This window comes from Chiloscyllium plagiosum, unplaced genomic scaffold (assembly GCF_037043375.1).
Source record: "Chiloscyllium plagiosum isolate Xiang-an unplaced genomic scaffold, Cpla_swu_hap1 HiC_scaffold_30, whole genome shotgun sequence".
Classification (NCBI taxonomy): Eukaryota; Metazoa; Chordata; class Chondrichthyes; order Orectolobiformes; family Hemiscylliidae; genus Chiloscyllium; species Chiloscyllium plagiosum.
This window is the reverse complement of record NW_028270168.1, coordinates 7,250,149-7,277,324: the sequence shown is the minus strand read 5'-3', so window position 1 is coordinate 7,277,324 and position 27,176 is coordinate 7,250,149. Positions and strand designations below refer to the sequence as shown.

General features: G+C 43.6%; 1 long non-coding RNA gene across 1 annotated transcript; it reads left to right on the top strand.

Annotated features, from left to right (window-relative positions):
- Positions 1-11: 11 nt before the first annotated feature.
- On the top strand, positions 12-24,051 carry LOC148142130 (uncharacterized). Its single transcript, XR_015752199.1, has 3 exons — positions 12-105; positions 22,438-22,530; positions 23,103-24,051. It is a non-coding gene; the product is annotated as an uncharacterized LOC148142130 (long non-coding RNA).
- Positions 24,052-27,176: the final 3,125 nt, after the last annotated feature.

The window sequence follows — 27,176 nt, the reverse complement described above, 5'->3', positions numbered from 1 at the left end:
ATTTGTATCCTCTGCTCCCTACCTACTCATGCATCTGTCCAGACGCATCTTAAATGAATCTGCTGGCAACACATTCCAAACGCCCACCACCACCCTCTGTGTGAAGTAAGTACTTGCTGCGTGCATCCCCCTTAAACTTTCCACCTCTCACCTTGAAAGCATGACCTCTCATTATTGAATCCTTCACCCTGGGAAAAAGCTTGTCTCTATCCACCCTGTCTCTACCCTTCATGATTTTGCAAACCTCAATCAGGTCCCCCCTCAATCTCCTTTTTTCTAGTGAAAATAAACCTAACCTACTCAACCTCTCTTCATAGCTAGCACCTTCCATACCAGGCAACATCCTCGTAAACCTTCTCTGCACCCTCTCCAAAGCGTCCACGTCCTTTTGGTAATGTGGCGTCCAGAACTGTACACAGTAGTCTAAATACGGCCGAACCAATGTCTTGTACAATTTTAACATGACTTGCCAGCTCTTATACTTAGTACCCCGTCCAAGCATACTATATGCCTTCTTGACCACTCTATCCACCTGTGCAGCAACCTTCAGGGTACAATAGATCTGCACTCCCAGATCTCTCTGCCCATAAACTTTTCCCAAGACTCTTCCATTCATTGTATAATTTGCTCTAGAATTAGACTTGCCTAAATGTATCACCTCACATTTGTCTAGATTGAAAGCCATCTGCCACTTTTCTGCCCAACTCTAGTCTATCTATATCCTCCTGTATTCTCTGACATTTCTAGGTGCCACAGTTTGTGAAGGTTATATTAGCTTTAACTGGACCGCAGAGTAGATCTAGCAAAATAATCTCTGGCTTCTTAGAGTTGACCTACAGAAAAGATTAAGTAATCTAGCATTGTGCTTCCTGTAATTTAAATGGTGGAAGTGTAAATTAGTTGTGGTATTTGAGATATTAAGGTGAACAGCTATGGAAGAGAAGGGCTCTTTCCACTGGTTAGAGATTCTAAGACTATGGGCATAGTCAAAAAATTGAGCCTGGCCTTTCAAGAATTACAAATATTTGCAGGTATTTGGAATTCTCTACTGCAAACAGGCTAGATGGTAACTCAAATTGATATTGGTTGATTCTGTTTTTAGCCAATTCTTTCAAGAAAGTTGTAGCGATTGGGATCAGGTTGACGAGGTTGTTGATTGGGTTTGTTAACCTGGGCCAATCAGAAAGCTTGGTTGACCGTTATAACCAGGCGACAGGGGCGTGAGGGCGGGCTGCCTCGTCCCGAAGGTGGGAAGGGCAGGTGGGTTGCTGTGTTGCCCGGGGTGTCTCTGTCCCATGCACTGGTTTATAGTTTGCTTGAATGGACTGTCTTGTATGAGTTTGTGTTACTGCTTCCTTTTTGATAAGGTAAGGTGGGATTTGAGATTCATCCTCATTTCCCTGTGAACTGGTTGTACGGTGGGGTTTGGGGTTTGGCCTTGCCGCACCTTTCTCCTGTAAATTGCTGTTTCTTGTAAACTGCTGCTTATTGTTCATTGTTAACTGTTTGTACTTTGTACCGTTTGATAAAATATATTAAAAAATAACCAGGAGATTAGAATCACTTCAGTTGAGAATTGACTCCAAGCTGGCTGGCCACAGCCAGTGTACTGTGCACATATAAATAAAAGGTGACCTGGTGATGGGACCCAGCCTCTGTGTAATTATTTCAAAAGGCAATAGGAATATGGACTACATCCTCAGGAGAATCCATACTCTCAACAAACAGTATTTCAATTCCATCTCAAACATCAAAAACTGTAAGTACAACAAACTTTTATCTACCCACCTCCATAACCAGCACTCCTCAAACATTCCAGAAGATTCCCCTGGCCTCCAATCCGCTCGGCTCGGCTCTACACACAAGCAGGTGTATGTTCAACATGGCGTTTGCAATGCCTAGCGCTGTTGCTGCTGCTCCTACTACTCAGCATCTCCTCACCCTCGCTGTCTGGGCACTTCTCATCGGGAAAGGGGCTGATGCGGCTGATGCAGCTACCATCCCCACGCTGATTGATGATGTCACTTCTGCCCCCATCATGGCCACTCCCACAGCCACTTCCGCCCCTCACATCATCGCCGATGCCACACGCTCAGTGACTTCCACCACCTCTACTGCAGTGTCTGTCACCACTTCCTCCCCCACCAGCGCCACTCACCTGCATTCCGCTGACACACCCCCCACAGACCCCACTGTCACTATCCCCATCCCCCAGAATCTCGAGGGGAACACTACCCCTGCTCATGACTCTACCCCCATTCCCCCACCATCACACCCACTCCAGGTACTGGCTCCGACCCCACTCCCAGCTCTACACCCACACCAGCTCCCAGCTCCCAGCCCTGCCGAGTTTTCACCATCCCTCCAGACCTCCCCCTCACCTTCATCCCCCTCCGTCCACGCATCAATGAATTTAATACACGCCGTGACATTGAACAATTCTTCCGTCGCCTCCGCCTCCGAGCTTACTTTCACAATCAGGACTCCCGCCCACCTTCCGAGGACCCCTTCGCCCACCTCCAACACACTGCATCCACCTGGACACCCCGCGCTGGCCTAATACCTGCCCTCGACCTCTTCATTTCCAACTGCCGCCGGGACATTAACCGCCTTAACCTGTCGACCCCCCTCCCCCACTCCAACCTCTCACCCTCACAACGCGCAGCCCTCCAATCCCTCTGCTCCAATCCCAACTTCACCATCAAGCCAGCGGATAAAGGGGGCGCAGTGGTAGTGGCGCACTGACCTCTACACCGCTGAAGCCAAACGCCAACTCGAGGACACCTCTTCCTACAGCCCCCTAAACCATGACCCCACCCCCCATCACCAAACCATCATCTCCCAGACCATACAGAACCTCATCACCTCAGGAGATCTCCCACCCACAGCTTCCAACCTCATAGTCCGGGAACCCCGCACTGCCCGGTTCTACCTCCTTCCCAAGATCCACAAGCCTGACCACCCTGACCGACCCATTGTCTCAGCATGCTCCTGCCCCATTGAACTCATCTCCACCTACCTCGACACTGTCCTATTCCCCCCCTAGTCCAGGAACTCCCCACATACGTTCAAGACACCACCCACGCCCTCCACCTCCTCCAAGACTTCCGTTTCCCCGGCCCCCAACGCCTCATCTTCACCATGGATATCCAATCCCTCGACACCTCCATCCGCCATGACCAGGGCCTCCAAGCCCTCCGTTTTTTCCTCTCCAGACGTCCCCAACAGTACCCTTCCACCGACACTCTCATTCGTTTGGCCGAACTGGTCCTCACCCTTAACAATTTCTCCTTTGAATCCTCCCACTTCCTCCAGACCAAAGGGGTAGCCATGGGCACACATATGGGCCCCAGCTATGCCTGTCTCTTTGTTGGCTACGTAGAGCAGTTGATCTTCCGTAATTACACCGGCACCACTCCCCACCTCTTCCTCCGCTACTTTGATGACTGCATTGGCGCCACCTCGTGCTGCCGTGAGGAGGTTGAGCAATTCATCAACTTCACCAACACATTCCACCCTGACCTTAAATTTACCTGGACCATCTCTGACACCTCCCTCCCCTTCCTGGACCTCTCCATCTCCATCAGTGACGACCGACTTGACACTGACATTTTTTACAAACCCACCGACTCCCACAGCTACCTGGATTGCACCTCTTCCCACCCTATCTCTTGCAAACATGCCATCCCGTATTTCCAATTCCTCCGCCTCCGCCGTATCTGCTCCCAGGAGGAGCAGTTCCACCATAGAACACACCAGATGGCCTCCTTCTTTAGAGACCGCAATTTCCCTTCCCACGTGGTTAAAGATGCCCTCCAACGCATCTCGTCCACATCCCGCACCTCTGCCCTCAGACCCAACCCCTCCAACCGCAACAAGGACAGAACGCCCCTGGTGCTCACCTTCCACCCTACCAACCTTCGCATAAACCAAATCATCCGCTGACATTTCCGCCACCTCCAAACAGACCCCACCACCAGGGATATATTTCCCTCCCCACCCCTCTCCGCCTTCCGCAAAGACCGTTCCCTCCGTGACTACCTGGTCAGGTCCACGCCCCCCTACGACCCACCCTCCCATCCTGGCACTTTCCCCTGCCACCGCAGGAACTGTAAAACCTGTGCCCACACCTCCTCCCTCACCTCTATCCAAGGCCCTAAAGGAGCCTTCCACATCCATCAAAGTTTTACCTGCAAATCCACTAACATCATTTATTGTATCCGTTGCTCCCGATGCGGTCTCCTCTTCATTGGGGAGACTGGGCGCCTCCTAGCAGAGCGCTTTAGGGAACATCTCCAAGACACCCGCACCAATCAACCAAACCGCCCCGTGGCCCAACATTTCAACTCCCCCTCCCACTCTGCTGAGGACATGGAGGTCCTGGGCCTCCTCCACCGCCGCTCCCTCACCACCAGACGCATGGAAGAAGAACGCCTCATCTTCCGCCTCGAAACACTTCAACCCCAGGGCATCAATGTGGACTTCAACAGCTTCCTCATTTCCCCTTCCCCCACCTCATCCTAGTTTCTAACCTCCAGTTCAACACTGTCCCCTTGACTTGTCCGGATTTGTCCGACCTGCCCAGCTCCTTTTCCACCTATCCACTCCACCCTCTCCTCCCTGACCTATCACCTTCATCTCCTCCCCACTCACCTATTGTACTCTATGCTACTCTATCCCCCACCCCCCCACCCTCCTCTAGCTTATCTCTCCACGCTTCAGACTCTCTGCCTTTATTCCTGATGAAGGGCTTTTGCCCGAAACGTCAATTTTTGCCTGTCCTCGGATGCTGCCTGAATTGCTGTGCGCTTCCAGCACCACTGATCCAGAATCTGGTTTCCAGCATCTGCAGTCATTGTTTTTACCCAATAGGAATATGGAGTTAGGTTGCAGTGCAGCCAAGATCTCAATGAATAGTGGATCAGCTTAGAGGAAAATTAATTATCTCCTTCTGTTCTGATGTTTCAATATTTCATTTATACATGGCCCTCACAAAGCCAGGAACTAAAGAAGGCCTGCAGTATCTGAATTCTAGAATGAGACTGATTCCAGAGTGGCCTGTTTGCTAACCATGAAACAACAATGTAAATACACTTATTGAACTGCCTGACTGCAACCTGGTTAATGAAGCTTCAGTTGTAGATCTTGACAGGGCAGTGATAAATGCCTGCGTCCTTATTAACAAATTAACGCTCTCAGATAATTGGCCAGGGAACTAGAAAGATACATTTTGTTTCAGTCTTTGGGTTTTGTGATTTCATAACTTCAATCGGAAAAACAATTGACTTCAAAAATTCAACTGTAATTTAAAAAGAGTGTCTTGAGCTTTTTTGGCATTGATTCTCTTCTGAAGGATGTCCTTCCCACCAGGCTTGTTAATTCGAGGTGTTGGTGCTTTGCCAAGCTTGCCTTCCTGCTGGAGAGGACATCTATGAATCTAAGTTCTTTAGATAATTTACTCTATGTAATTAATTTAATTTAGATATTCACACAGTCTACCTACTGCCCATTCCAATGGAATGTTTTATAATAATCTGCATTTTTAAAAATTTTCCTGTCATCTCTATTTTGCAGAATAAAATAGATAGTTCTTAAAGACAGAAAAGGAAACTGTGAGCTCCTGATCTGCAATTGTTTGACACACACACATACTCATGCTCTGATGTTCTGTCAGTTGAATGATTGGCGTTTTCTGATACTTACACTGATGGCTGCCAGACCTCAGGTCACTCATTGTCCCATTTACTGATGGAGTTTATACAAAGACAAAGCAGATCAGATTGTTTTGTACATTTTCAACTGGCGAAGAATGAGAGCTGAATTATCCTGAATCCAACGTCAATCCTTAGGGCATTCTTTGCAATTCTAGAGTCTGAAATCACAATTCTTTAAACACACCCAAATATCAAAGTTGCTCAGTATTAATTTAACATCTAACCTCACTGTGGCCCCTTAATAAATGTTGATTGTTCAACAAGGCTTGTTTAAAATTGTAAGAATCTTGATGGAATTATTTCCAAAATGCTCAAAAAATGTCTGGTATTTTTAATATTTTACTCTGATGTCAATATTTTAATAGGTTTCCTACCAAAAATCAAAATTCAATTTAAATAAACCTGTCTCATAAGGTCTGGTCTGTTGCAGCATGTCACAATAGAATGTGTTTATGATTGGTTTCCAGTTGGTAAATTGTCTTACCTGAAGGAGAGAGAGTCAAATATAGTGATCATTAATATAAAACATCAAATTTAACTTAAACCTGTTCATCAAAATTGTATTAATTTGTGTTCCCTGCCGAGGCAGACTTTGGACACAAAGCCAAACCATATTAGCGGCTGGCATGTAGTCTATGAAATGCCAAGAGATTGAATCGAATTGCAAACCTACAAAGAAGAACAAACACAAAGGAAAGGACGACAAAACCATTTTATACACGTTAGCTTCAATTGGAAGGAAGGAGCATAATCACTGTTGATAGTGCTGGAGTGGTAATGTTGCTGGTTTAGTAATCCTGAGACATAAGTGAATGCCCTGGGGCAAGGGTTCAAATCTCATCATGGGAGTTGGTGAAATAAATCTGATCTCAAAAGCCAGTCTCAGTGACAATGATTATGAATTTATCAGTTGTAATTAAAACTAATCTGGCTTGATAATATGTTTTAGGGGAGGAAGTCTTCAATTCGCATTTACATGTAACTCCAAAACACAGCCTTTGTGGTTGGCTGTTAATTTCCCCGCTGATCAAGTGAACCAAGTGTTCAAGTGCAGTTAGGGATGAGTAACACAGCTGGTCTGCTGCTCACTTCCCATGATGGGCTGCATTCTTAAAAAAGGCCGTTCTGCCTCTAGTGCCTGCAGTGCCATAGAAGATCATGGTTCAATCATACCATCCTTCACTATGATTTGGAGATGCCAGCATTGGACTGGGGCTGACAATGTTAAAAATCACACAACACTAGGTTATAGTCCAACAGGTTTAATAAGAAGTGCTGGCTTTTGGAGCACCATTTCTTCATCAGGTTAACCTCCACAATCACCTGAAGAAGGAGCAATACTCTGAAAGCTAGTGCTTCTAAATAAACCTGTTGGACTATAACCTAGTGCTGTGTAATTTTTACCTTATCCTCCACTATCTATCGCTGCCCTTAACATATGTCAGAAAGTGTGGCACTGGAAAAGCACAGCAGGTCAGGCAGCATCCATTCCTGATGAAGGGCTTATGCCCGAAACATCGACTCTCTTGCTCCTTGGATGCTGCCTGACCTGCTGTGCTTTTCCAGCACCACACTTTTCGACTCTGATCTCCAGCATCTGCTGTCCTCACTTTCTCCTGGTCGCTGTGCCCTTAACATGTGTCAACTTTTCTGTCAGTCCATGTCTTGAATATGCCCAATGACAGAATATACACAATTCCAAAGATTTGGTAAGTCTCTGAATGAAGAGATTTTTGTTCATCTAAGTTTGAAATAGCCAATGCCTGCTTTCTGTCACTGGGACTTAGACTTTGATTTCCACACATTCTAACCAGGGGCAAACATTTTCCCAGTATCCACCCTTTCAAACCCTGGAAACACATGACCCACTGACATGACACCAACTTCTACAAAGTTCCACCTGGTCCAACCTTCAAGTCTACTCCCATGGGATCAAGGCAATTTAATCTGCAAAGTCAGTACAATATAGAGAAACATTCAACATTGATTACTTGCTCCTGTTTGTTGCCTGAATAATATAGTGCCCAAATATCCTTTTTGACTTTCCTGGTGATTCCCAGGAAGTTGAGCAACATTTAATTCACGTCAAAGTTTTCACCTAAATGTCCTGTAATGGCGCCGGGTACAGATCAAGCACAGAATATTTTCAGATAAACCTGGTGCTCCTACCTCCAGAGTTGCATTGTACAAGCTTTCATTACTTTGGTGCAGAAATGCCACTGAATTACAAAATACAGAAGAGTTTAGCATCTGAGCAGTTGCCCACTGCTTTTTTCCTCATAAAAACAACTAATAGTAACTGAGAGAAATCTACTGCCAACTGGCAACCTTTCCAATAAATATTTCAGAATCATTACCTGCACAGGATTCCAGAGTTTAGAATAATTTGAAATAGTTCTGAGCCCTGCTTGGAGCTTCAGTTTGACTATTACCTGAAACATCACAGAAGGCTTTAGAGTCCCCTTCAGCTGAGCTTCTGCCCATTAAGGTATTACCTCTCACAAGGGCTCCTCAATACTCAGTGCCTGACTGCACTATTTAAATTAGGATCAATGGGAAATTTAGATGCTGACTTCATTATTCTAATGCACTCTTGCCAAATGGCCCCAGGATATAATTGAGAATCTGAGCTTTTATATATTCATTGATTAATTATTTTTTGCTCTGTTAAAATAGTTAATATGTGTTTGCCTCCAGCAGAATGATTTACGTAATGTGGCAATGATTATGTTATCTCTTGTATCATAATCTGTAAGCGGGCATATGAGATTACAACAAAGTAGCATGCTTCTGGTAGAGTGGCATGCTACAAGTGATCCGAAGTAAGATGAAGTAAGAACTTTACACCCTCAAGCCACATGTTAGGGTACAGTAATGCTATGATGACCACGTCTCTTCAAGATACATTAACATACTGGCCATGAGACATAATATCCCCATTTATCAAAAGACTAAAAGCGCATCAAACAGATCAACATTGTTATACATAGACACCGGTTATCAATTCAATAAGGTAAAGATGATTTTTTTTAACTTTAATTGTGGACTGAAAGGAGAAAAGAATTGTTTTAAAAATGAAGGATTGCTGTATTTTTAAAAGATAGTGACCTGACACTCACTAAATACATTTTACATAATTGCTTGCTCAAGCATAAGTCGAAGCCTAGGAGAAAGTGAGGCCTGCAGCTGCTGGAGATCAGAGTCAAAAAGTGTGGTGCTGGAAAAGCACAGCAACAACCGAGGAACAGGAGAGTCGACGTTTCGGGCATAAACCCTTCACTAGGAATGTTGTGGGGGGGGCGTGGTATGGAGGGGTTGGGGGGACGTGGTATGGAGGGGTTGGGGGATTTGGTACAGGGGGGTTGGGGGAGCGTGGTACGGGGGGTTGGGGGCGTGGTATGGGGGTTTGGGGGGGCGTGGTATGGGGGGATTGGGGGGGCGTGGTATGGGGGTTGGGAGTGGTGTGGAACGGGGGGGTGCCCTATGGGGATGAGAGATAAACGGGAGGGATGGTTGGGGCTGGGGGAAAGGTAGCTGGGAATGCGATAGGGTGGTGAAGGTGAGAGGTGATGGTGATAAGTCAGAATGGAGGGTGGAGTGGATACGTGGGAAGGAAGATGCGCAAGTAGGACAGTTCAAGAGGGCGGTGCTGCATTGGGGGGTTGGATCTGGGATAAGGTGTGGGGAGGGGAGTTCAGGAATCCTGTGAAATCGACGTTGATCCTGTGGGGTTGGAGGGATCCCAAGGTGAAAGATGAGGTGTTCTTCCTGCACATGTCAGGTGGCTAGAAGTTTGTGATGGTCATTAGTTGAAGCTTGATTTGCAGATGAACTAGAGCCAAGAGTTATGCGTGAATAGAAGTTTGACCAGTAACTGTTAGCTGGTTAGCCTGTGAATAGGTGGCCAGTTGTCAATGACAAAAGCCTTCTGCCGATTAACAACACTGTGATTGACTCCCAGATAGCTGAACAGCCTGGGGTGTGAATGTTTTGGCTGTAACTATTAGACTTCTAGAGGAGAAGGAGCTGATTTTACTCTGCAGTAAGGAGCATCTCAGACCTGAAATTGGCCATTTTATTTCCCCTTTCCAGTTGCTGTTGGCTGTGACCAGTAATTGATAAGTCAGGATCTTTATAAGTGGAACCAGTCACCTTGTTCTTCCAGTAAACGGGCGAAAGTATTTGGAGAAGGAAGATTGAGAAGGAGCATTCTGAGCAGCACAAGAATTGTTTCAGTAAGCCCTGTGACCAGGGACCACTGAACTGCTTTCCCAGTCTTTTCCTCCATCCATAACACCCATTTTCTTTACTGTGTCAGTCTTCATGTGTGTTTAGAGGGGAGATGCATAACAGGTTGGAGTTTTAAGTAGTAGCGATGATTCACAATTGTTTACCTGTAGTTAAAATCTATTCACTTGTGATAATTAGTAATTATTGTTCAGTACAGGAATCTGGTCCCTGCTTTCTAAGAACCTGTGGGCCGCACAGTGGCACAGTGGTTAGCACTGCTGCCTCTCAGCGCCAGAGACCCGGGTTCAATTCCCGCCTCAGGCGACTGACTGTGTGGAGTTTGCACATTCTCCCCGTGTCTGCGTGGGTTTACTCCCACAGTCCAAAGATGTGCAGGTCAGGTGAATTGGCCATGCTAAATTGTCCGTAGTGTTAGGTAAGGGGTAAATGTAGGAGTATGGGTGGTTTGCGCTTCGGTGGGTCGGTGTGGACTTGTTGGGCCTGTTTCCACACTGTAAAGTAATCTAAAAAAAAACCTGGTTCCAAAAGAAAGGGAAATTAGGGCATTCTGAGTACTTTTAAAAATCTTAAACTTTTTTGATGATGCCAGGGATATTGAGCCTGGATTTTCAGCATGCTGCCCTAGTGAGGCATGGAAATATTATCAAAATAGTTTAAAAGGAGTTGACAAGACTAACACTTCAAACTTCAGTGCAATCCTTTAGAAGCCTGACAAGTTTTCTTGATCTGCTGATTGTATACCCATCTGGAAAGGTACACATTTTCCTTAGTTGCATTTGCTTGACAATTTAGTTGTCTTGCTGCTGCTTGCTGTCACTCAACTTCACCAATCATCATTGCCAGATTATTCATCTTGGTTCTCTTGGTGAGTGATTGATGTGTTCTGAACTGATTTCTGTTCCTTCGCAATGTACCACCATGATTTCTTTTCATTCATTCACGTGATATTGGTATCGCTGGTCAGGCTTTCATTTGTTGTCCATCCCTTTTTGACCAGAGAGCGGTTAAGAGTCAATCACACTGCTGTCACATATAGGCCAGATCAGGTAAGAATAACAGCTTCCTTCCCTAAAGGATATTCATGACCCAGATGGGTTCTTCCAACAATCGACAATGGAGTCATGGTCATCATTAGACTCTTAGTTCCAGATTTTTAATGGAGTCCAAATTCCACCATCTGCCATGGCAGGATTCAAACCGAGCTCCCCAGATCATTGTTGATCTGGATTATTGTCTTGTAATAATGCCAGCAGACCACTTCCCCAGTAATGACTTGGGCTGGGTCCATATTCTATAAACCTTTGCTGCTTTTCAAGTATTTGCCTTTATATATTCAAACTTGCCCTCTCCGCTTAGTGCAGGTTTGCTAATTCTCTGTCTGAATGGTTATTGCATATCTCTTTCATTTTCAACTGTTTTAAGAAATAGGAACAAGTTGGGGCCACTTGGTCCTTTGAATTAACTTTGCCATTCCATAAAATCAGGGCTGATCTAACATTCCCCACAGCTAGTTTCCTGCCCTTTCCCCATAACCCTGGATTCCCCTAATGATGAAGAACTTATCGTCTCAACCTTAAATAAACACAAGGATTCTGTCCCCATAGCTGTCTGTGGCAAGGAGTTCCAAAGACTCATGACCCTCTGAGAAAAGAAATTCCTCCTCATCCCAGTCTTAGGTCTGTGCTGTCTGACACTATATTCTTCCATGAGGGGAAACATCCTCTCAGCATTTGTCCTAACAAGCCCCGTAAAAATCATATACGTTTCAATGAGATCACATCTCATTCTTTTAAGCTTCACTGTATAGAGTCCAAACCTGCTTAATCTTTTCCCTGAGAAGGCAATCCCTTCAGACTGGGGATTATCCTAGTGAACCTCCTCTGAACAGCTTCCAATGTAATAATATCTTTTCTTAAATAATGGGACCAGAACTACTCAGAGTACTGCACAGCATGGCTTTATGCATGGGAAATCGTGTCACAGATGACCAAGAGAATAGATGAGGGCAGAGCAGTCAACATTGTCTACACGGACTTTAGCAAGATTTTCAACAGGATTCTACCTAGTAGACTGGTTGATAAAGTTAGATCACATAGGATCCAGGGAGAACTAGCCAATAGGATACAAGATTGGCCTGATGATAGGAGACAGAGGATGGTAGCAGAGGATTTCTTTTTGGACTGGAGACCTTTGACCAGCAAGGATCAGTGCTAGGTGCATTGTTGCTTGTCATTTATATACATGATTTGGATGAGAATATAGGAAGCATGGTTCGTACATTTGCAGGTGACACCAAAATTTTCAATATCATGGACAGTGAAGAACGTTATCTAAGAGTATAACGGATCTTGGTCAGCTGGGCCAATTGGTCAAGGAGTGGCAGATGGAGTTCAATTTAGATAAATGCTAGGTGTTACATTTTGGTAAGGCAAACCAGGGCAGGATTTGCACAGTTAATGCTTTGTCTTGGGGAGTATTGTTGAACAGAGACACCTAAGGGTTCAGGTGAATAGTTAGTTGAAAATAGCATCACAGGTAGACAGGGTGGTGAAGAAAGCATTTGGTATGCTTACCTACATTGGTCAGAGCATTAGGATGGGAGTTGGGACATCATGTTGAGGTTGTACAAGACATTGATGAGGCCACTTTTGGAGTACTGTGTCCAATTCTGGTCAACCTGCTATAGGGAGGATGTTATTAAATTGGAAAGGGTGCAGAAAAGATTTACAAGGAAGTTGCCAGGACTGAAGATTTTGAGTTATAAGGAGAGGCTGGATAGGCTGCAACTTTTTTTCCCTGGAGCATAGGAAACTGAGGGGTGACCTTATAGTGGTTTATAAAATCATGTGGGGCATGGATAAGTTGAAAAGATCTTTTCCCTAAAGTAGGAGAGTTCAAAATGAGAGAGTATAGGTTTAAGATGAGAGGAGAAGCATTTAGAAGGGACCTAATGAGCAACTTTTCCATACTGTTGTGGTGTATATATGGAATGAACTGCTAGAGGAGGTGATAGATGCAGGTACAGTTACAACATTTAAAGACATTTGGAAAGATACATAGGCAGAAAAGGTTTAAAGGGAAATGGGCTGAACACAGGCAAATGGGACTAATTTAGTTTGGGAAACTGGGTCATCATGGATGAATTGGATGAAATGGTCTGTTTCCATGTTGTATGACTTTATGACTGCATGTGTTCTCACCAGCACCTTCTACAGTTACAATAAGACTTTCTGACACTTAGTCTCCAACCCCTTTGTAATAAGGGCCAACATTCCATTAGCCTTCCTGATTACTTGCTGCACCTGTGTGCTAGCTTTCTGTGTTTGTGTACAAGAACCCCCAAGTCCTTTAGTGTTGCAGCATTCTGCTGTTATTCTCCATTCAAATAGTACTTTGTCCTTCTGTTCTCCCTTCCAAAATGAACAGCTTCATATTTTCCTACATTAGACTCCACTTGCCAACTTTATTTAACCTATCAATATCTCTCAGTAAACTGTTTATATCCCTCTTGCAAACCACTGTTCCATCTATTTTCATATGATCTACAAATTTGGCTTTGATACATTTGCTTCCTTCCTCCCAGTCATTGAGATCCCAGCACTGATATCTATGGAACCCCTTATTCCCATTTGCTGTTTCCTTCCTATGAGACAATTTGCTATCCACGCGATATACTGCCTCCAACACCCTGAGTTCTTTTCTTATGACTTAATCTTTTATGAAGTACCTTTCAAACCCCTTCTAGATGTTGAAATACAACACAGGAACTCTCCCTGAGTCTGAATTTTCTAAAAGTTGGCCAAAGCTGTTGTCCATTTGGTCTTAATTAGTTGTCCCAATATCTACTACCAAAATGTAGATTTTTGTAGATGGCCACTGCTGCTACCTTAATGAAAGTTTGCATCCAACAAGCTATTTCATCTGATGTGGTAATGCTTATGTTATCTTCCATAAAATAATAAAATGGGGGTTTTCTAAAGTGCTATTGAAGAATCCAACAGATGTTCATGACAAGAAACTATTAAACACAAACATTAAATTCAATGTGACAGAGCTTCATAGAATCCCTACAGATTGGAAACAGGCCAAGAAGTCCTCACTGATCCTCTGAAGAGTAACTCACACAGACTCATTACCCCTGACTAAAGTACCGAACCTAATGAACACTATAGGCAATTTAGCATGGCCAATTCACCTAACCTGCACAGGTTTGGGTTGTGGAAGGAAACCCACACAGACCACAGGGAGAATGTGCCAACTCCACACAGTCACCCGAGGCTGGATGTGAACTCAGGTCCATGACACTGTGAGGCAACAGTGCTAACCACTGAGCCACCATGCCACAGGTTATCACAAGAAGTTATATAAAAGAATACTGGCAGATATAACACAACATATATGTCACCAAGGGGACCAGGAAGATCACCGATTCGATTCCAAATTTCTTCTAATTCCATTGATTAGGGATTTTGGTTTCCTCCAGGGACCATAAAATGATTCAGGATTATCATTGACTCTCCTTTTTATCCCATTGTACACAGCAATGGCCGTTTTACATCACAGAATTGAGATTTCCATGTCATAGAACATAGAACATAGAACATTACAGCACAGTACAGGCTCTTCGGCCCTCGATGTTGCGCCAACCTGTCATACCAATCTGTAGCCCATCCCACCTACACTATTCCATGTACATCCATATGCTTGTCCAATGACGACTTAAATGTACTTAAAGTTGGTGAATCTACTACCGTTGCAGGCAAAGCATTCCATACCCTTACTACACTCTGAGTAAAGAAACTACTTCTGACATCTGTCCTATATCTATCACCCCTCAATTTAAAGCCATGCCCCCTCATGCTCACCATCACCATACTTGGAAAAAGGCTCTCCCTGTCCACCCTATCCAACACTCTGATTATTTTATATGTCTCTATTAAGTCATTTCTCAACCTGCTTCTCTCCAACGAAAACAGCCTCAAGTCCCTCAGCCATTCCTCATAAGACCTTCCCTCCATACCAGGCAACATCCTAGTAAATCTCCTCTGCACCCTTTCCAAAGCTTCCACTTCCTTCTTATAATACGATGACCAGAACTGTGCACAATACTCCAAGTGTGGCTGCACCAGACTTTTGTACAGCTGTAGCATAACCTCATGGTTCCAGAACTCGATCCCTCTATTAATAAAAGCTAAAACACTGTATGCCTTCTTAACAACCCTGTCAATCTGGGTGGCAACTTTCAGGGATCTGTGTACCTGGACACCAAGATCTCTCTGCTTATCTACACTACCAAGAATCTTACCATTAGCCCAGTACTTTGCATTCCGGTTACTCCGACCAAAGTGAATCACCTCACACTTGCCCGCATTAAACTCCATTTGCCACCTCTCAGCCCAGCTCTGCAGTTTATCTATGTCTCTCTGTAACCTACAACATCCTTCGTCACTATCCACAATTTCACTGACCTTAGTGTCGTCTGCAAATTTACTAACCCACCCTTCTACGCCCACATTCAGCTCGTTTATAAAAATGACGAACAGCTGTGGACCCAACACCGACCCTTGCGGTACACCACTAGTAACTGGACTCCAGGATGAACATTTCCCATCAACCACCACCCTCTGTCTTCTTTCAGCAAGCCAATTACTGATCCAAATTTCTATATCTCCCACAATCCCATTCTTCCGCATTTTGTACAATAGCTGACTGTGGGGAACCTTATCAAACGCCTTGCTGAAATCCATATACACCACATCAACCGGTTTACTCTCATCTACCTGTTTGGTCATCTTCTCAAAGAACTCAATAAGGTTTGTGAGGCACGACCTACCCTTCACAAAACCGTGCTGACTATCCCTAATCAAATTATTCTTTTCTAGATGATTATAAATCCTATCTCTTATAACCTTTTCCAACACTTTACCAACAACTGAAGTAAGGCTCACTGGTCTATAATTACCAGGATTGTCTCTACTCCCCTTCTTGAACAGGGGAACCACGTTTACTATCCTCCAGTCTTCTGGCACTATTCCTGTAGACAATGACGATTTAAAGATCAATAAGGCTCGGCAATCTCCTCCCTGGCTTCCCAGAGGATCCTAGGATAAATCCCATCCAGCCCAGGGGCCTTATCTATTTTCACACTCTGCAGGATTTCTAATACCTCTTCCTTGTGAACCTCAATCCCACCTAATCTAGGAGCCTGTATCTCAGTACTCTCCTCTTAAACATTGTCATTTTCTAGAGTGAATACTGTTGAAAAATATTCATTTAGTGCTTCCCCTATCTCCTCTGACTCCACACACAACTTCCCACTACTATCCTTGATTGGCCCTAATCTTACTCTCGTCATTCTTTTATTCCTTAATTACCTATAGAAAGCCTTAGGGTTTACCCTGATCCTATCCACCAACAACTTCTCATTCTCCTCCTGGCGCTTCTGAGCTCTCTCTTTAGGTCTTTCCTGGTGACCTTGTAACCCTCAAGTGCCCTAACTGAGCCTTCACTCTCACCCTAACATAAGCCTTCTTCTTCCTCTTGACCAGAGCTTCCACTTCCTTCGTAAACCATGGCTCCCACGCTCTACAGCTTCCTCCCTGCCTGACAGGTACATACTTATCTAGGACACTCAGGAGCTTTTCTTTGAATAAGCTCCACATTTCTAATGTGCCCATCCCCTGCAGTTTCCTTCCCCATCCTATGCTTCCTAAATCTTGCCTAATCGCATTGTAATTGCCTTTCCCCCAGCTGTAACTCTTGCCCAGTGGTATACACCTATCCCTTTCTATCACTAAAGTAAACATAACAGAATTGTGATCGCTATCACCAAAGTGCTCCCCTACCTCCAAGTCTAACACCTGGCCAGGCTCATTACCCAGTACCAAATCTAATGTGGCTTTGCCCCTTGTTGGCCTGTCTACATACTGTGTCAGGAAGCCCTCCTGCACACACTGGACCTATCTGACCCATCATACTATAGTGTTCCCAGTCAATATTTGGAAAGTTGAAGTCCCCCATGACAACTATCCTGTCTCTCTCACTCCTATCGAGATCATCTTTGCTATCCTTTCCTCTACATCTCTGGAACTATTTGGAGGCCTACAGACAACTCCCAACAGGGTGACCTCTCCTTTCCTGTTTCTAACCTCAGCCCATACTACCTCAGTTGATGAGTCTCCAAACATCCTTTCTGCAACTAGAATACTGTCCTTGACCAACAATGCCACACCTCCCCCTCTTTTACCATCTTCTCTGTTCTTACCGAAACATCTAAATCCTGGAACCTGCAACAACCATTCCTGTCCCTGTTCCATCCATGTCTCCGAAATGGCCACAACATCGAAATCCCAGGTACCAACCCATGCTGCAAGTTCACCCACCTTATTCCGGATGCTCCTGGCGTTGAAGTAGACACACTTCAAACCAACTTCTTGCTTGCTGGTGCCATCTTGCGTCCCTGAAACATGATTTTGGACCTCCCTACTCTCAACCTTTTCTACAATTTTGGTTCCCATCCCTCTGCTGGATTGGTTGAAACCCACCCCAATAGCTTAGTGAATTTCCCACCCAGGATATTGGTACCCCTCTGGTTCAGATGAAGACCATCTTGCTTGTAGAGGTCCCACCTACCCCAGAAAGAGCCCCAATTATCCAAGAATCCAAAACCCTCCCTCCTGCACCATCCCTGTAGCCACGTGTCCAACTCCTCTCTCTCCCTATTCCTCACCTCACTAACACGTGGCACGGGCAGCAGACCAGAGACAACAACTCTGTACGTCCTAGCTCTAAGCTTCCATCCTAGCTCCCTGAACTTTTGCCTTAAATCCCCATCTGTCTTCCTACCTATGTCGTTGGTGCCTATGTGCACCACGACTTGGGGCTGCTCCCCCTCCCCCTTAAGGATCCCAAAAACACGATCAGAGACATCATGAACCCTGGCACCTGGGAAGCAACATGCCAACCGTGAGTCTCTCTCATCCCCGCAGAACGTCCTATCTGTCCCCCTAACTATGGAGTCCCCGATGACTACTGCTCTGCTCCTCTTCCCCCTTCCCTTCTAAGCAGCAGGGACAGACTCTGTGCCAGAGCCCAGTGCCCCACTGCTTTCCCCTGGTAAGATCCCCCCCCCCCCCCCCCCAGCAATAGTATCCAAAATGGTATACTTATTGTTGAGGGGAATGGCCGCAGGGGATCCCTGCACTGCCTGCTGGTTCCCTTTCCGTCCCCTGACTGTAACCCATCTGCCTTTTTCTTGTACCTTAGGAGTGACTACCTCCCTGTAACTCCTCTCAATAACTCCCTCTGCCTCCCGAATGATCCGAAGTTCATCTAGCTCTAGCTCCACTTCCCTAACGTGGTTTTCGAGGAACTGGAGTTGGGTGCACTTTCCGCAGATGTAGTCAGCAGGGACACTAGTGGTGACCCTTACCTCCCACATTCTGCAGGAGGAACATTCAACTGTCCTCACCTCCATTTCCACGATTCTAAATTCCCCAAGAGGCTGTTGAAAAATAAGGAATAAAAAATAAACTTGTTACCTTACCAATCTGGTGCACAGAACCTTTTTTTGGTTAGAAGAGGAGGAGGAGGATGGGTGGGAAACACTACCCCGAGTAGTGTTTCGGGTAATGCAACCACACAAATATATGTCTTCCCAGAAGTCCTTCACTCCTCCCTCGTACCTCTCGGCAAATGGAGGCCCGATTCCCGAGGTAAGTCCCTTTGGATGCAGGAAAACTCATCCTTCCCGGCAGCCCTCGTTTCACCACTCCTTCTCTCCTCACACCTCTCAGTAAGCCATGAAAAAGGTTGAAGGAGGAAGTGGGAAACGAAAGAACATTTCTCAGTAACCTGGTGTGATTAATAAGTTAACAGTGCCGATAGACCTGGAGCTCCCTATATATTTGTCCAACTTTCCTGTTCAATAGAATTACTAAACCTTGGCCTTACATCAGTTATATGTACAATGCCAATGGGCTCCCAGTTGCCTCAGCTTTTTGGTTCAGTTCATCAGCTGTCCGTTCAGTCGATTCCTGACTGACAAAGCAGGTCACTCTCCTGATTCTCAAACGTGGATATCTTCCTTGTCAGGGAGTGAGATTGTCTCGCACCATTATAACCAACAGGAAACAGTAATTTTATCTTGCCTCTTAATTGCAACTGTTCATTAAGGGTTTTTAAAATATTTATCCTCACAGAGACTGCTCTGCATTTTTCGTTTTTATTTTAATGCATTTTTATGACTTAAGTATGGGCTGCATTAAAAATTAAGAAGCCTCCCTAATTGCAGGCTCTTAAATATGCCTCACCTGATGTGAATTAATGATGGTGAAGTGACATAGAGTCTATGTGTTAAGATTTTAAGAATATATACATCACTGTGTGAGAGTTCATATACTGTAGTGTTAGCTTCCCTACCTCTTGGCCAGAGTAAAAGCAAAATACTGTCAATGCTGGAATGGATGCCTGGCTTCAACTCTTACTGGCCTCAAACATGTGTCTGAGCATCTCCATTCCTGGATTTCAGTGTTTTCTTGCTCCTCACTTATTTTCTGCCAACTCATCTCCATTTCATATTCAAGCATATTCTAATAATATTGAGAGTGCCAACTACAGAATGCACAGCACAAATGCACCAAGACAGCTGATACAGCACCTTTCAAACTCACAAACATTTACATTGAGAATTTCGAGGGCAGCAGATACACGCGAAAACTATGGTTTTGAAGGTTTCCTCCAAGCCATTCACCATCCTGATTTGGAAATATATCACTGTTCCTTCAGACATATTGGATCAAATGTCTGGGACTCCCTCACGAACGATATTTTGGGTCTACCTACAACATGTGGACTGTAGTGGATCAACAATATGGCACACTACCACCTTCTCAAGGTCAACCTGGGAAGGGCATTTAATGATGGTCCAGCCAGTGACATGCACATCCCATGAACAAGTGAAAAAATATTTAATTTAACTTGACAAAATGAGCATAAGATTGGATGCATTTTTGGATCGAACATGCCAGGCACAAGTCATGATTTATTTTCTGTCAGTTTTTTTGCTATGCTTCTCTTTGTCTTACAACACTGGATATCTTAAGCTGAGTGAAGGCCTGCTTCAATGATATCCTTCAGTCAGAGCCCTACCAGGAAATTCTTCCATTCCAGGGGTGTTGTGACCATTGATGGCATCTTTAACCACAGATCAGCATGGGTGAAAGGAATTAACCCAAGGGTAAACTTCCCTTTATTTCTCTAGACCACAATGAACTTATAAGTTCACCCATTAGGCACCCAGGGAGCCATGATTGATTTTGAAACTGTCATTTTCACAGATTTAGTGTTGGCACTGGAAACGGTGAAAGAAACACTAGGTCAAGGGTCAGATCTGTTACAATTAACCTTTAAAGACACATTGGCATCATTGATTAGTAAATGCAATTTTGAGGTAGACCATCATCACAATGTACGTTTTCACAGATCAGAGGAAATCCATTACTTTGGAGAAGTCCAGTAACAAATTTTAGCAAATACATTAAATTTTTCAACATTATTTGCAGGACATGAAATAATACATCTTTAAGGCATTATCATTGAGAGTAATTAATCATCAATATACATCAATAAAAAACATTATATTCCTTTATCCCTGATTAAATAATCTTCATTAATCTTCAGTAACCTTCCACCAGTTACTTCATAAGTGAACTGGAATCTGCATATCAAGTTGTCAACACCAATTGACTTCTATTGATCTGGTGCATTGATTTTTTTAGGTGCTTGCTTTGAAACTGATGACCTATTTTGTGGCCTCTTTAGTGCTGACCAGCCATCTTGGGTCCTGACCAAAAGATTTATTGGAAATCCTTTTTAATTTGGCCTGAAGTTCCTTTATTTGTTTCCTTCTGTTTTGCTACCGTACATGGTTCGATTTTCCCTTTGCGCGACAGACCTACCATCACTTTTGACACATATTGGATACATGACATGGAAACCTCACTCATAATTGGGACTTTCAGGCACTCGATTTCTCAGTGTGTTTGACGTCACTGGAGGAAATGTTACAGGCAGTAATCATCAGCATGTCCTTAGAATCCTGACACTTACTTTCCTGTTTCTCTAAACGTTTTCACTGAGCTAAGGCCCTGCACTCTCACTCTGTGTCAAATGGTTATGGATTCAAGTGCCATTCCAGAAACCTGAGTATGAATAGCAGCAGGCTCAAAGGGCTGAAGAGCCTACTCCTATTCCCACTTTTCTATCTACACTCAACTTCAGTTATCAATCACTATCAGATGTGCTGTTCTTCAAATGAATGTAGAAACATTGAAAACAGGAGCAGGAGTATGCCATTCGGCCCTTCAATCCTGCTCCGCCTTCAATACAATCATGACTGATCATCCAACTCAGTCCCCTGTTCCCATTTTCTCCCCACACCCTTTGATCCCTTTAGTCCACAGAACTATATCTAACTCCTTTTTGAAAGCATTAAATGTTTGGTCCTCAACTGCTTTCTGTGGCAGAGAAGACCACGGGCTCACCACTGTTTGAGTGAAGACAATTATTTGCTTCACAACTTCAGACTATGATCCCTGTTCTTGACTCCAGTCACCCAGCTGCAATGACTTGGTCTTAAACTGAGACACTGTCTGCCTTTTCAGTTGGATGCCAGAGACCATGAGATGCTATTATGAAGATTAGCATTCCTGCCTGAAGGAATCAACATCAGAATTTTTTTTTAAAAATTGCTGGTTGCTATCACACTGCTATTTTTGGGAGGTTTGTTGTGTTTCCTATATTAGTTAAAAATCACACAACACCAGGTTATAGTCCAACAGGTTTATTTGGAAGCACTAGCTTTCAAGGCGCTGCCTTTTGTGACAACCTGGGGTAAATCCTCCTGCTTAATTTAAAACCAGCAACACAGAAAAGATTTATCCTGTGCAGTAATCTGTAAAAATTGAGTGGCCAAGAAATATTTAAAGTAAAAGTTAACAATTTTATTTCTTAAAGTATAACAAAGAATACGTAACTAACCGCTACTTACAATTTCTTTCTCCAATTGATCTTTTACCTTCCCTTCTATAATACTACTCCGATAAAACTCCCAATTAAAATTTACAAAACAACACTTCTTATCTCAAAACCAGGCAGCTGTAGGTTCTTGTCTTTGGATCCTCCTGTGTCTTCTTTTCTCCTTGATAGGAATTTCTGTGTTACAGGTTATTGATCAAAAATGTACTTCTAAGAGAGATTTTTTTCCAAGCTGTCTGTTACATGCTAAGACTTGGAAGTTCTCCTCTCAACTGTTCAATTCCCTACCCCACCCCAGTTTTATACCACAGAGCATTGCATTATGTCACTGGCTTTTAAGATTGTCAATACACTCAGTTCAAACTGGATTGGAGTTTGATATTTTTCAGGATATAACAAACTGACAGACCGAATTTGAATTTGCTTTTGTCTCCAGGCAACAAGCTAATGGAATTTTTTGACTGAGTTGCCTTATTGAGAACACTTGGTGCTATGTGCAGTAATTCGGCTGCATTTCACTCTCTTAAAGGTACAACCACATCTTTATAACACTCTTCATCATGTGGCTGAAGACCAGCACCTCCAAATCACATCCTATACTAGTGTAATATCAACACTTCAGAGGTACTTTCTGTAAAGCACTTTGGGACTTTGTTCTTTTATGGGAGGTGAGCATCATGGGCAAGGCTAACATTTCTTGTCCATCCTTAGTGGACCTTGAACTGTGCGTCTCACTGGACCATTTCAGTGAGTAGTTAAGAATCAGCCATTTTACTGTGGATCCAGAGCCTCACGTAGGTTAGAACAGGATGGCATGTTTCCTTCAGTACAGAATCAGATAGCTTTTTACAATTCATGGTCACCATTGCTGAGACTAGTTTTCACATTCAGATTTATTATTTGAATTGAAATTCCACCACCTGCTACTGACCATGGAGAGATTTGAACCCAATGTCCCAGAGAACCAGCTTGGATCTATTACATTACTAGCCCAGTGACATTACCACTATGCTACCATCTTACATCCTGAAACTCTGAAAGGTGCTTTCTTTTATTGATCTGATTAGGACGTGATCTAATCATTGTTCTATTTGTCTTTAGAGTTTGAAGCTGTATTTTGGTTTAAGAACATCCAGTTGGTTGGCATCTCATTCGCATAGCTATCCATCACTTGTTCTGGCATTACAAAGTCAGCAGAGGAAACTGGAATAAATATGTGTATGACTTGTTTGATCAAATTCAGAGCTGTTTGGTTTCTGCTCTTCAAAGATGTAAAGCTCTTTAGTGTTAGCGGGTTCTGCGTTGCAATTATGAACGCTGCCTAATTGAAATCCTGATGTTCAAACTGGGTCTGTTCCAGTTTACTCAGTTCCAGTGCCATCTGATATAGTGTTTTCTAATCAACCTGGGTCTTGTGGCTCGGAGGTAGGGACACTGCCACTGTACTACAATAGCTCACTCTCCTTTCCATCACATTGTTGGATTATGGAATCTATGCAGTCAGTCTCTACAATTATTTTGTCAGTATTCACTAAAATAAAACCATCAATAAACTTATGTACAAATTATGGAAGAACATTAAAACTAATAATTAAAGTTCTTGTTTAATTGATCTTTGAAATGAATTCTAATGGTAGTCTTCCCTCTGCAATGATTATCTGGCATGTGCAACCATGGAAACATCTTCACTTTATCGTGCTGATAGTGCTATTAAATGAATCTCCATCTGTTAATATTAATCTTCAGAATTAATCAAATATCTGTGAATGATAGCAGATAAGCCAATGCTAACAAATCTTCCTTAATTGCAGAAACCCATTTAGAGCAAATTAATTATTTTTTATCCTTTGCTCTCCTGAAGTTTATGTTTTAAACATTCGTGGGATGTGGGTGATGCTGGTGAGGCGATAATTGTCCCTCAGAAGATGTGGTGAGCTGCCTTCTTATACCACCATAATCCACATGGGGCAGGTATACCCTGAGCACTGTTAGTGAGGAGGTTCCAAGACTTTGATCTAGTAACAGTGAAGGAATGGGATTGGACTGCCAAATCAGAATGTTTGTGACTTGGAAGTGAATTTTGTCTGCCTAATTTCTTTGTTCTTTCACGTGGTAGAGTCCACAATGAGTCGCTACCCGGAAGAAAAGTACAATAAAAATTGTGAATGTCACATACTTGTATGACTTGCCTCATAGATATTTTTAATCAATCTGTTTAGAATCATAGAATAGATTCATAGAATTTCCACAGTGCAGATAAAGACTATTCGACCCATTGAGTCCCCACCAACACTTCGAAGAGCATCTCACTCTATCCCCGTAACCCCACCTTTCCCACAGGTAATCCACCTAACCTGCATATTCCTGGACACTATAGACAATTTAGCATGGCTAGTCCACCTGATCTGCACATCGTTGGACTGTGGGAGGAAACCCATGCAGACACAGGGAGAACATACAAACCCTACACAGACAATCACCCAAGACTGGAATAAAACTTTGATCCCTCACGCTGTGAGGCAGCAGTGCTAACCACCATGTTCAGAAATGTTATGGTATATCTCTAGAGCAGATGGGATTTGAACCTCAGAGAGGAAGACACTACCACTGTACAACATGAGTATTCCCAGTCCCTGTATCCTTCACAATGGAGGGACCTGCAGTACCTTCATTTCCAAAGAGTCTTGCTTTCTCTTACTGATTTTCTTTCCCTCTGGTTATGTCCCAGTTCTGAAAGTGCGAGGAAGCTTCCAATATCTAATAGGTCTGTGTGTGTGTGTGTGCGCAAAACTTTCAGTGACCGTGGGTAACTTATTTTATTATCGATCACCACCACCACCTTATTCAATTCTTCCTCACCCAATGCTTCAACTGACAACAGAATATCACGTTTTTGCTGATTTTAGGAAAAGGACAGAAAAGACATTAAGGAGTAAAGGGAAACAGTGGGTATAAAATCCAAACTTTGCCAAATCAACTCAACATGGCTTGAACATGGCTTGAATTTTCAGCCATTCTCAAACCAATATATGATAGTAAGATGAATGCAGTGAAATAGCACTGACTCTAATGCTTCTATAGTATTGGTCAGGATGAACATTCAGATACATCCATCTAGGGTCATATATTGTCCGTTTGTAGTTCCTGCATTGCAAAAACGATTCAAAAGCTCCAACAGTATTTCATTGGCAGTAAGGCATTTCAGATGTTGCAAAAGGCGTGGTATAAATCCAAGAGCAGTTTTAAAACTATTTCCAGTTGTAAAGGACATTAAGGAATTTTAGGTCACAACATCACACTCACAACATTGACTGAGATGGATAATTGCTTCAGGCAGATCCATGAAGGGCAGACGGGTGCTGCTCCACTTTGTTTGTTTCCTCGTCTCCTCGCTTACAGAATTTCAGCTCCTCACTGTGACAGATGCCAATGCCCGGGAATTGTAAACATTGTGAACTCCAAGTGTACAGACAGCCTGGGCCAGGTTCTGAATAAAGCTATCTTTTCTCCCGTTGGCCCAACAATGTGGCTGGACCTCTAACCACATGACATTTTGTGCCTTGCGGCCTTTCCTGGTGAACCTGCCAATTTTTATGCCAATTAGTGACGAATTAAAAGCAGTGTGGTGTTGTGACCCTATGTCCACAAGGAATTTGGGTTGGACTCTTTTTTAAACTCACTTTACATAGAGCCTTTTCAGCTAGCAAAAAGGAAACTTTCTAGTCAGACTGGCTCAGCCTCAAACCTCAGGCCAGCTCGTGAAAAAAAAGAGTATCTATTTTATGATGCATCTAGCTTGAATCTGCTTTCAGGATAAACTAAAAGGAATTGAAATAAGGCCCTGCTGTTTATGACACATCTTACTCCTTTATTAAACTCTATGAAGCCCAAGAGTTTTCAGAACTTGAATACATTTCCTAATTCTTGAAGACCTTTTCTGTGTTAAGCTCTGAAGACACTGGAAAGGATCAACACCTGATTTTCTATATCCCTTTTACCTCTTGTCTCCAACCTCTTTTTCACTCACTCTTGTTTCTCTACTTGGCTGGTAATGCTGTTGCTGATTCCTTTACTTCAAACTTCAGCCCACAGACACCTTCTCTTTGTGAATCTTTCAAACTCTTTGCCACAGAAAGCCGTGGGAGCAGAGTCCTTGTGTTTATTTAAAGCTGAGATTGATAGTTCTTAAACATTAGGAGAATTAAAGTTTGGGGGAAAGGATATGAAAGTAGACGCGAGGAATGGCAGAACAGTCATTGTCCTATTGAATGGTAGAGCAGGTTCGAGGGGCCGAATGGCCTACTCCTATTCCTATTCCCTAGTGGTCTCATGATCCTTTATACATTTGTGTCATTCCCAAATAAGACATAATCCCCTTACCCTAGACCTAGATTTCCATCCATGTGCCAGATGATCAGAGTCAGAATTCCTGGCTCTCTGAGCCCAATTTCTAAAAATGCCTACCTGACATCACGTTTTCATTCTGGAATGGTGGGATGCCCGGGAGTCCAGAGAGGGGGGGTAGGACACAAGAAGGTAATGCTGTGTGTAAGAAGGAGTAGGCCCAGCCCTGTGCACTAAGGTTTCAAAAGAGAGAAACAGCCATAAACCAGCCTCCTGACCTCTCTGCTTGCACATCTGCAAACCTCTGCACTCCCAATGCCCTAACCATTCCAACCTATGTCATCTCATGGCCCCACCCATTCACATAACACCTCATTTCCTCTCTGCCAACCTATTCCCGACTCCAAATTCATGCCAACTCCTGACATCATCCTTTCCCCATACTTACCATGTCAATTCACCAGGTGCCCATAATGGGAAAGCTTTAGTATACATGTAGACTTAAAATTAATTTCTATATATTTATTGCAGATCACAGTATTCCTTTTTTCATTTATTAAAAATTATGTACTGTATTTAAATTTCTTCACCTGCATAATGCCTTTTAACAACAAACATATGACTGAAAACACAAAATCAGAGCAGACAGAGACCATTGCTCTGCCATTCAATACTATGATGGCTGATCTGTTTGTGTTTCAAGCTCCACATTCCCATTTACCCCCAATGGCCTTTACTTTCCATACCTAACAAGAGTCTCTCTCCCTCTACCTTAGGTTTATTTAATGACTCACCTCCATTGCCTTCTCAGTCACTAAGTTCCAAAGTCAC